The sequence below is a fragment of the Microcaecilia unicolor genome, unplaced genomic scaffold, assembly GCF_901765095.1.
Source record: "Microcaecilia unicolor unplaced genomic scaffold, aMicUni1.1, whole genome shotgun sequence".
Lineage (NCBI taxonomy): Eukaryota > Metazoa > Chordata > Amphibia > Gymnophiona > Siphonopidae > Microcaecilia > Microcaecilia unicolor.
The window spans coordinates 28,361-38,405 of record NW_021963615.1 but is presented as its reverse complement, the minus strand read 5'-3'; the positions used below and the strand labels follow the sequence as shown (position 1 = coordinate 38,405).

Here is a 10,045-nt window from a genome sequence, read left to right as displayed (position 1 = left end):
CCTTCGACACGCCTTCGATACGCCCCCGTCAACTTTGTCCGCATCCGCGACGGAGTGCAGTTGAAAGCGTCCAAATTCGGCTTTCGATTATACCGCTTTATTCTTTTTTGTGAGAAGAACGCCCATCTCCCGATTTAGGTCGGAACTTGGGCGTTATTCTCGTTCGATTATAAGCTGGATAGTAACATAGTAGATGACGGCAGAAAAAGACCTGCATGGTCCATCCAGTCTGCCCAACAAGATAAACTCATATGTGTAAACCTTACCTTGATTTCTACCTGCCTTTTTCAGGGCACAGACCGTACAAGTCTGCCCAGCAGTATTTCCCGCCTCCCAACCACCAGTCCCGCCTCCCATCTCCGGCTCTGGCACAGACCGTATAAGTCTGCCCTCCACTATCCTCGCCTCCCAACCACCAACCTCTCTTCCCCCACCTGCTCCGCCACCCAATTTCGGCTAAGCTTCTGAGGATCCATTCCTACTGCACAGGATTCCTTTATGCATATCCCATGCATGTTTGAATTCTGTTACCGTTTTCATCTCCACCACCTCCCACGGGAGGGCATTCCAAGCATCCACCACTTATCCCAGGAATAAGCTTATGACAAAGCAAACACAAGACTTCCAGGGTGCAATGAAACAAAATAAAACAAATTTGCCTTATCACCCATTCCTTCTTCAGGTTATACTCAATAGGAGGTCATTGTTGCTTTGGGCAGAACTGATGGTACAGCTGTTTTAAAGTAAGACTGTGACATTATCCAGACCATATTCAGCCCACGGCAGTCAGTATTTTTTATGTTTAAATCATTTTTTATTAATTTTAGTGTAAAATCCACAAAAACATATGTATCCAGTCATATAAACAACAACAACAACCATATTCCTACCCCCAAACCATTCCCTCCCCCCCCCCCCTTTAAGCAACCATAATAATGAGAAAAAGACTGCATAATTAGTGTGATATTGACTGGAAAATACGCTAGCTTTTTGTTTTTTTTATATGCGATATGTGCTATTTTTTTCATTATGTGACACCAGCCTTCTGCATTATTTATTACGTGACAGGTGCTGCTCTTTTCCCATTTCTCCATTTTTTTCAAAATAGCAGCCTTCCCAGATGTTCCTTTGTAGTTTAAGTGTTGGAGGGAGAGTTTTCTTTTGTGAGTGTTTCAGTAGCTGGTAAAAGTGGGACTTTTACTTCGGCGCTTGGTGTAATTTTTGCTTGTTTTATATTCCATTTATTTTTTTAATTTCTCTTTTTGCATTGTATTTTTCGTTTTGTTTTTCATTCCTTTTTTATGTAGTTTACAAGATAATCTGTTTCGTTTTTATAAGCCGTTGGCTGTGTTCATATTACTAATGATATGTTGCTCAGGTGGTGTATTTTTATTTATTTATACAAACTGTTTATACTTATTCATCGTTTGTACTCGGTGCCGAAATTGGTGGGACAAGACACCTGCTTGTTGTTTTAAGTTGTTATATACAATGAGCATATTTTTTTTCTATTTGTTAGCTTATTAGCAGTATGAAGTGACATCAGTCTTACGCATTATTCATGCTGTTTGTCTTTTTATAGCAGCAGTGCCTTACAGTTGATGTTTCTTATTCAAGTGTCGGTGGGAGAGTACGTCAACAGTGCGCAACATGCTGGTAATGCTGATATTTGGGTTTTAACATGATGATCCCTACTATATCCTTGTGAAGAAGTGTGTTTTAAGCCTGTAAAACGTATTAGATATTTTCCTGTTTTAATTATGTCCTGAAGTGTATTTCTTCTATTTGGCCAGCAGGTGGTGTTTCTTTAACTCAAGCAGGAAGCAAGCAGCAGTAAAACTTGTTGACTGGGCTCTGATTGGCCTGGAGTTTGAAATTGCTCAGCAGTTGTTGCTGACTGTTGCTTTAGTCTTAGCCCGGGAGAAAAGAGAGACAGATCTCTTTGCTGAGGCTTGGTTAATTATATGTCCTGATCTTCCCAGGTACTGTTTAGGCAGTATACAGATGTTTAGTTAGTGTTATAATTGATCAATATTTCAGTTACATGTTATTGTTTGCTATTTGTACTATTTTGTTCCACTGTTCAATATTTTAAAGAGAATAATCATAATAGTTTGTTTGCCCTGTTTATCTGGACTGATAAAGAATCCTGGTGGTTTGTGTGATGGGTCTATGAGTGCTTTCTTGGAACTGTGGGACCACTGGGAGTGTGGCCTCAGTAACCTAAAAATCACTGGGGAAAACTTGAGAGTGGGAGACCCACCCAGAGGCAGTTGTGACCCAGTGGCTAGGAGGACGGTGCTAGTGTAGAGCACATAAGTGTAGCCATACTGGGTCAGCCCAAGGGTCCATCTAGCCCAGTACCCTGTTTTCCGAACAGTGGTCAACCAAGGTAAGAAGTACCTGGCAGAAACCCAAATCATGGTAACACTCCATACCACAAATCCCAGGGCAAGCAGTTGCTTCCCATGTCTGCCTCAAAAGAGTTCCATAGTTTAACTATTCGTTGAGTAAAAAAATATTTCCTTCTATTTGTTTTATTTTTAAACAATTTTTGTTGATGAATGCACATGTTAAACATTTCCATGTCAAGCAGTATAAATCTGGTAATAATCAATTCGAACCTGTACTAATACAACTGAACGTCTATCATCAACATTTTCTTCCCCCCCCCCCCAATTCTCCCTTTCCCTCTCCCCCTCCTCCCCCTTCCTTCTGATGAATGTATTTATTAGCATTGTCATATATATGCAAAAGTGCCGTACATGACCGTTGTCAAGAAACATATATATTAAATTTAAAAAAAATGTATCAGATAGCAACCTAGGTATTGTTCAACAAAGTTCAAAATAAAATATAAACTACTGACAACATTCTGTGGTCATTATTTGTTATTGCATTGCTTTACTGAGCTTCATTTCTTCCCCACCCTATACTGTAATTCTGCCAGTCAACCATCGCATCCTTGTAGTGTCACTATCACTTTCCCACCCCGCAAACTCCCCCCCCCCTGTACTGTACCCAACCCCTCTTCCCTTCCCCCCCTTCCCACCCCCACTAAGGTATCTTTCAGAAGTTAACCAACCTATAATCTATGTTCACCTCCCTCAGAATCAAAGGGAATTTAGTACCAGACTTCTACCTCTTGTATGTAGTGACTAAATATATGGGCCCCAAATGTCCAAGAAAGTCTTCCTCCTCCTAGAGGAGCCTCGTACTCTTCGGCGCTTCCTTCTATTTGTTTTAAAAGTATTTCCATGTAACTTCCTCAAGTGTCTCTTAGTCTTTGTACTTTTGGAATGAGTAAAAAATCGATTTACTTCTACTCGTTCTACACCACTCAGGATTTTGTAGACCTCAATCATATCGCCTTCAGCCGTCTCTTTTCCAAGCTGAAGAGCCCTAACCTCTTTAGCCTTTCCTCATACGAGAGGAGTTCCATCCCCTTTATCATTTTGGTCGCTCTTCTTTGAACCTTTTTTAATTCCGCTATATCTTTTTTGATATACGGTGACCAGAACTGAACGCAATACTCAAGGTGCGGATTCACCATGGAGCGATACAAAAGCGTTATAGTGTTTTCAGTCTTATTCACCATCCCTTTCCTAATGATTCCTTGCATCCTGTTTGATTTTTGGCTGCCGCCGCCACACACTGAGCAGAAGATTTCAGCGTATTATCTGCGACACCCAGATCTTTTTCTTAAGCGCTGACCCCCGAGGTGGACCCTAGCATCAGGTAACTATGATTCAGATTATTCTTCCCAATGTGCATCACCTTGCATTTGTCCATATTAAATTTCATCTGCCATTTGGACGCCCAGTCTTCCAATTTCCAAAGGTCTTCCTGCAATATTTCACAGTCCACACGTATTTTAACAACCTTGAATAGTTGTGTATCATTTGTAAATTTGATCACCTCACTCATCGTTCCGATTTCCATATCATTTATAAATATGTTAAACAGTACCGGTCCCAGTACAGATCCCTGCGGCACTCCACTGTTCACCCTCCTCTAGTGAGAGAAATGACCATTTATGCCTACCCCGTGTTTTCTGTCCAATAACCAATTTCTAATCTACACTGGTTAAAAGAACTGTTTAAAAGATAGAAAACAGAGTAGGATTAAATGGTCAATATTCTCAATGGAGAAGGGTAAATAATGGGGTTCCTCGGGTTCTGTGGTGGGACCTCCACTTTTTAACTTAGTCACAAATGATTTAGAAATGGGACTAATGAGTGGGGTGATTAAATTTGCTGAGGACATAATGTTATTCAAAGTTCTTAAAATACAAGATTGTGAAAAATTGCAAGAGGACCTTACATGACTGGGAGACAGAATCCAACTGGCAGATGACATTTAGATCTATAAATAATAGCGCTGAAATTTGTACAGCCTGTCTCGGCATTATCGACGCAGTGCCAGGATGGTCTGGAGATTGAGCATGGGTAGAGTCAGAAGTTACCTCATTAGTGGCAAAATTTAGTCCAGTAACTGGGTAACTATCTAGATAAAATTAGGACAACAAAAAGGATGTGGTAACTTTGGGTTACTATTTGGTACCCATCAGAATATTGCTAGTCAACGTATATCCACATACTCAGTACCGGTATAAGATACAGCCCAGCACAGGAAATCTAGGTATAAAAAACCTGCAGTGGCCAGTGTTTAAAAGAGGCTGAACATCACAACTTCAATATTATTCCTTCAATGGCTGGATCTAATATATGGAATGCTTTCCCAGGAGAAACCCAATTATAGGCTGATCACTTAAACTTTAGGAAACAGTTAAAATCCTTTTTATATACTCTCAGGCATTTCGTAATTGATCATCACTAAAGTATAAATACTGTTATGTTTATCAGGTATTCAGAGTGTATGTTAATGATACAGAATTAATATGTCTGCCAGTAATTGATATGAATGTCATGGTCATGATTAAATGTGTTATTGCCTTTATATAGGCTGAATTATACCGTGCCTAGAACTGCAGATTATAAATTATGTTAAACAAATAAATACAAAAATATTTAGTTCCTGAGTTTCTAAAGTAGGTTTCCTATAAGGGGTTTTTTTCTTTTCTTGAAGTATTAAACGAAGGTCCCTGTTAGGTGAATATTGGGATTTGTTCCTTAGAAAGCAGTTGAGGTGGGTTGAACAGTGTAACAATGTAACTTACTGCAGAGTGAACAATGTAACTGTATAAATTACTGTGGGGTGAACAGTGCAACACTGTATTTTCCTGGGGGCTGAACAATGTAACACTGTGTCCTACTGTGGTGTCTGTTTCTCAGATTTATACTTTTATACAAATGAAACAAACAAAAAAAAAATATTTCTGCACATTTTTACTGGAATCATCCAGAGCATTTGTAAAGAAGACAAACCAAATTAAAAAGGGATCAATTCCTCACCTCCAAATTTTGTAATCCATTTCTTCAGCTGCTGAGAGAAGCTCAATTGGAAACCCATTTTCAGATCAGTAGAAACAGCCTCTGATTCTGGAAACTTCATTTTCTCACACCTATGGGTTAGAGAGTCACTGGGATTACTCAGGGGATAGAGATGTGACAGTGGAAGGAATGAAATATCCCATGAACACTCTGTGATTATGGGACTCATTTTTGAAACCACTCCTGATTCCCTCCAGTGGTCATCTGGGTATTTAGGGCACCTTTTTGTGCCTTATTCGTTATAAAAACAGGTCTAGCTCAAAACATCTAAGTTTTAGACCTGGATGTTTTTCTTTTGTTCCATTATGGCTGAAAAACATCTAAGTCTTAGGAACGCACAAGTCACAGCCTGAACAAGCCCCTGACACGTCCCTTGAGATTTGAATGCATATCTGACGGACTTCATAGAAAAATGTCTAAAAATAGGTTTTGAAAATACTGATTTGGGTGTTTTTGTGAGAAAAAGATCCAAATGCTGCTTTATGCCACTTTTTAGATGTTTTGAAAATGAGCCCAATAGCGGAATTAGAAAAGGTTCAAAGAAGAACAACCAAAATGATAAAAGGGATGGAACTCCTCTCGGATTAGGAAAGGCTAAAGAGGTTAGGACTCCAGCTTGGAAAAAGAGATGGATAAGGGGAGATATGATTGAGGTTTATAAAATTCTCAGTGGTGTAGAATGTGTAGAAGTAAATCAATTTTTTACACATTCCAAAAGTGCAAAGACTAGGGGCCACTTGAGAAAGCTACAAGGAAATATTTTTAAAACAAATAGGAGGAAATATTATTTTACTCAACAAATAGTTATGCTCTGGAACTCTTTGCTAGATGTGGTAACAGTGGTTAGCGTATCTGGGTTTGGAAAGTCCATAGTCTGCTATTATGGCAGACATGGGAAGCAACTGCTTTCCCTGGGATTTGTAGCATGGAGTGTTGCCACGATTTGGGTTTCTGCCAGGTACTTGTGACCTGGATTGGCCACTGTTGGAAGCAGGATACTGGGCTAGATGGACCATTGGTCTGACCCAGTATGGTTACTCTTATGTTCTTATAATCCACAATACGACACTGTATCCCATCCTATGACTTTTTACTTTCCTCAGGAGAAATTCATGGGGAACTTTATCAAATGTCTTCTGAAAATCCAGATATACAGTATCAACTGGGTCACCATTATCCACATGTTTAGTCACCCTTCAAAGAAATATAAACACATTTTTATAGAATTGCTTTGTTATGGACAGCGTCAGAACAGAGACCATCACCAGCAACTCCTTCTGCAATACGGTTAAGTGGCAGCACCACTGGCAAGGTAGAGGTGGAAAGGAGTTTGAAAGGGTGAAGTTTGGTGGGGAATTAAGAGAGGATTCATGGAGGGCCAAATAGGTGACGACAGGAAGAGAGGAGATATCAGGGAGGATGGTGGGAGAGAAGTTCTGTCAGTACAGGGATGGAAAGGGGAGAGTCAGGGGGAAGGGAAGGTTGGTCTGTAATTCTCCTCCCCATCCTCTATCTTATCCCTTCCATTTCTCAGTGCTTCCTCTGAACTTTAGTTCTCCCTCTCCTCACTTAATCCCACCTCCCTTTCTCCCATTCTCAATTCCACATCTACTACTAATCATTTCTACAGCACTACTAGACATATGCAGCACTGTACACATTATATACAGGCACTTTCTCTGTCCCTAGGGGGCTCACAATAGAGTTTTTTTTGTTCCTGGGGCAATGGAGGGTTAAGTGATTTGCCCAAGGTCACAAGGAGCTGCAGTGGGGCTCGAACCCAGGTTGCCAAGATCAAAGCCCACCATTAAACTACTCCTTTCCCTTTCACCAATCAATTAATTCCCTTCTTTCTCACTCAAAATCCATCCAGCCGCATAGAAAATGACAGAAAACTAACTTGTACCTGCTCAGGGCATCCTTCACATCCTAAAGGGAAATGAGACAGAGAATATTTCTAGTTAGATTTCACAGTTTATGAGAACACATTATACATTAGGATACTCTACTCACAGCTGTGCTCAATCAATTCAAACAGGATATAGCATTTGGAAACAACATCCTTTTTCTACAATTCGACTTATCTAGTGCATTTGACATGGTAAGTCATAATACTCTAACCAAACTACTAGACAAAATTGGGATCGGCGGAAATATCATTAAATGGATAACAGGCTTCATCACCACAAGATCCTACCAAGTTAAATCAATGTCATCAATTTCATCTCCCTGGTCATCAGACTGCGATGTACCACAAGGATCTACTCTATCCCCAATCCTCTTCAATCTTATGATGATCCCCCTAGCCAAATCCCTATTCAAACATGGTCTCAACCCTTTCTTCTATGCTGATAACGTCAACATCTTCATCCCCTTCAAAACAGATCTAACAGAAATCTCTGATAAAATAACTACCGGCATGAACATCATAACCTCTTGGGCCAATGCTTTTATGATGAAACTGAACCAAGAGAAAACACAATGCCTAATCCTCTCATCCCAACACTCTGCACCCCTCCCAACTACTATTAATACCCCTGACATCACAATCTCCATATCCAACAACCTGAAAATTCTTGGGGTGACGTTAGACAAACATCTAACACTAGAAAATCACGCAAAATCCACTACGAAGCAAATGTTCAACATGATGTGGACACTGAAACGCAAGAAACCATATCTTCCCCTGAAAACATTCCGTAACCTGGTACAATCCATAGTACATACCCACATTGACTACTGCAATAGTATTTTTATAGGCTGTAAGGCCCAAATCCTGAAAAAACTCCAGACTGCCCAAAACACGGCAGCTAGACTCATTTTTGGCAAAACACGATTTGATAGCGCAACTCCCCTTCATGTAAAGCTTCATTGGGCTTCCAATCAGAGAATGAATCCAACTTCTCCTTCTTAGGCAGCCAGCTCCGGAGTGCCCTACTCAGATCTATTCGAGCAATCAATGACTATCTACCCTTCCGGAAATCGCTGAAAACCCAACTATTTAAGCAAGCTTACCCAAATGAGCCGATCTAACCTACATCTACCCAAAACCTGATAGTGTGACAAAAATAATGACTTAGACCACAACCCTGACAATGACACTGTCTTCGACCACGACTTCCACCCATTCTCCCTATGCTTTTCCCCCTACTTATCCCCTTTCCCTCATTTCATTTCTCCTATCCACATTCTCCTTTATTATTCTGCTGCTTGTACTCTCTCCACAATACTTTGTAACCCTATTACTATGTAAGCTGCATTGAACCTGCTATGAGTGGGAAAGCGCGGGGTACAAATGTAACAAATAAATAAATCACAAAACAGCTACAAACTTTTGATGCCATTTCTATGATCAGCATCCAAAAATCTATAAAAAAACACCCAAACTCCTTAGTGGCTCTGATCCGTGATCTGCATGTAGAGGCTCTCAAGGGCCTGGTTTGGGCAGAGGTGGAGTTGTGATGTCTGGGTGAAAAGGTATCAAAAGTGGGGTAAGTGACTTATTTCTACCAGAGGGATATCAACTGTATAACCCTGCAAAATTTCAGCCTCGGCAATGGACTAACTCTACATCTTTAAAAAATAAGAAATGTTTATCAATTAAGTAATTAACCCTGGAAATCACATACCCACAGTTTTTAGGCTGTAGAACATGAAAAACATCAATGTTGTGAAAAAGTTGTATAGTCCCTCTCTACTGACCCTACAGTAAACAAAACATTCAAAAAGGAAAGTTGCCCAATTTACCCTTCCAAACTTTTATAACCTTTATCCCTGTTATTTGTAACCCACGTTTGGTACCTTTTCACTCAATGACTCAAATATAGATCATTAAAAACACATGACTTGTGTAGAGCACATACAGCAATTTACACCTTCTTCAGAGCAGGAGGATTTGGCCATTTAAGCCCCATGAATTTATTTTAAAAGCTCTGATTTGGTAAGTGCAGCTGCTGGCTGAAAAATCAGCCCTTATGTAAGATATTTTGATCTGCTACTTGAATTCCCTGATTCCTCCTAGAAGATCTGTAACCTCCTTAGAAATAGATTTGTTAATCTCACCTTCAGTAACTCGGTGGCCGGCTGCTGACTCTTCTCCTGTGTCTCGGAGATCAACTGCATAAGGCAGGAACTTTGCTCTTCTAGCTGGGTCACATTTTCCGTGATTCTCTGGAGAATCTTCTTCTCTTCCTCCTCCAATCTCGAAAGAAGGATCTGCTTCTCCTTATTCAGAAACTGGTGCAACTCTTCAAACTCGGACTCAACTATCTGCCTTTTCCTCTCTGTCTCTCTCTGGATTAAACAAGGAGAGATAATTCACAGTAACACTAGAGTGATTTTGTTGCATTGGCGCCATTACCCTCGTCTCAGTGGTGGCTCTGGTACAGCACTTCCGCCTTGAACAGTGGTGACTCCAGCACAGCCTTCCTCCTCTCACCACCCACTCTTTTCCCAGCCTTCCTCTCTCACCATACTCAAAAGCTTATCCCCCTTTCACAATCTCCTCCATCCCCTGCCCAGCAACTCCCTCTGCCTCTCTCCCCATGTGAACTGTATCCATCTTGGTACCACTGTTGTCCCCATATCATTTC

General features: G+C 40.5%; 1 long non-coding RNA gene across 1 annotated transcript; it reads right to left on the bottom strand.

The window, feature by feature from the left end:
* Positions 1-5,419: 5,419 nt before the first annotated feature.
* On the bottom strand, positions 5,420-9,561 carry LOC115459514. The gene is made up of 3 exons (XR_003940288.1): positions 9,516-9,561; positions 7,360-7,382; positions 5,420-5,524 (listed from the first exon to the last, which is right to left on the bottom strand). It is a non-coding gene; the product is annotated as an uncharacterized LOC115459514 (long non-coding RNA).
* Positions 9,562-10,045: the final 484 nt, after the last annotated feature.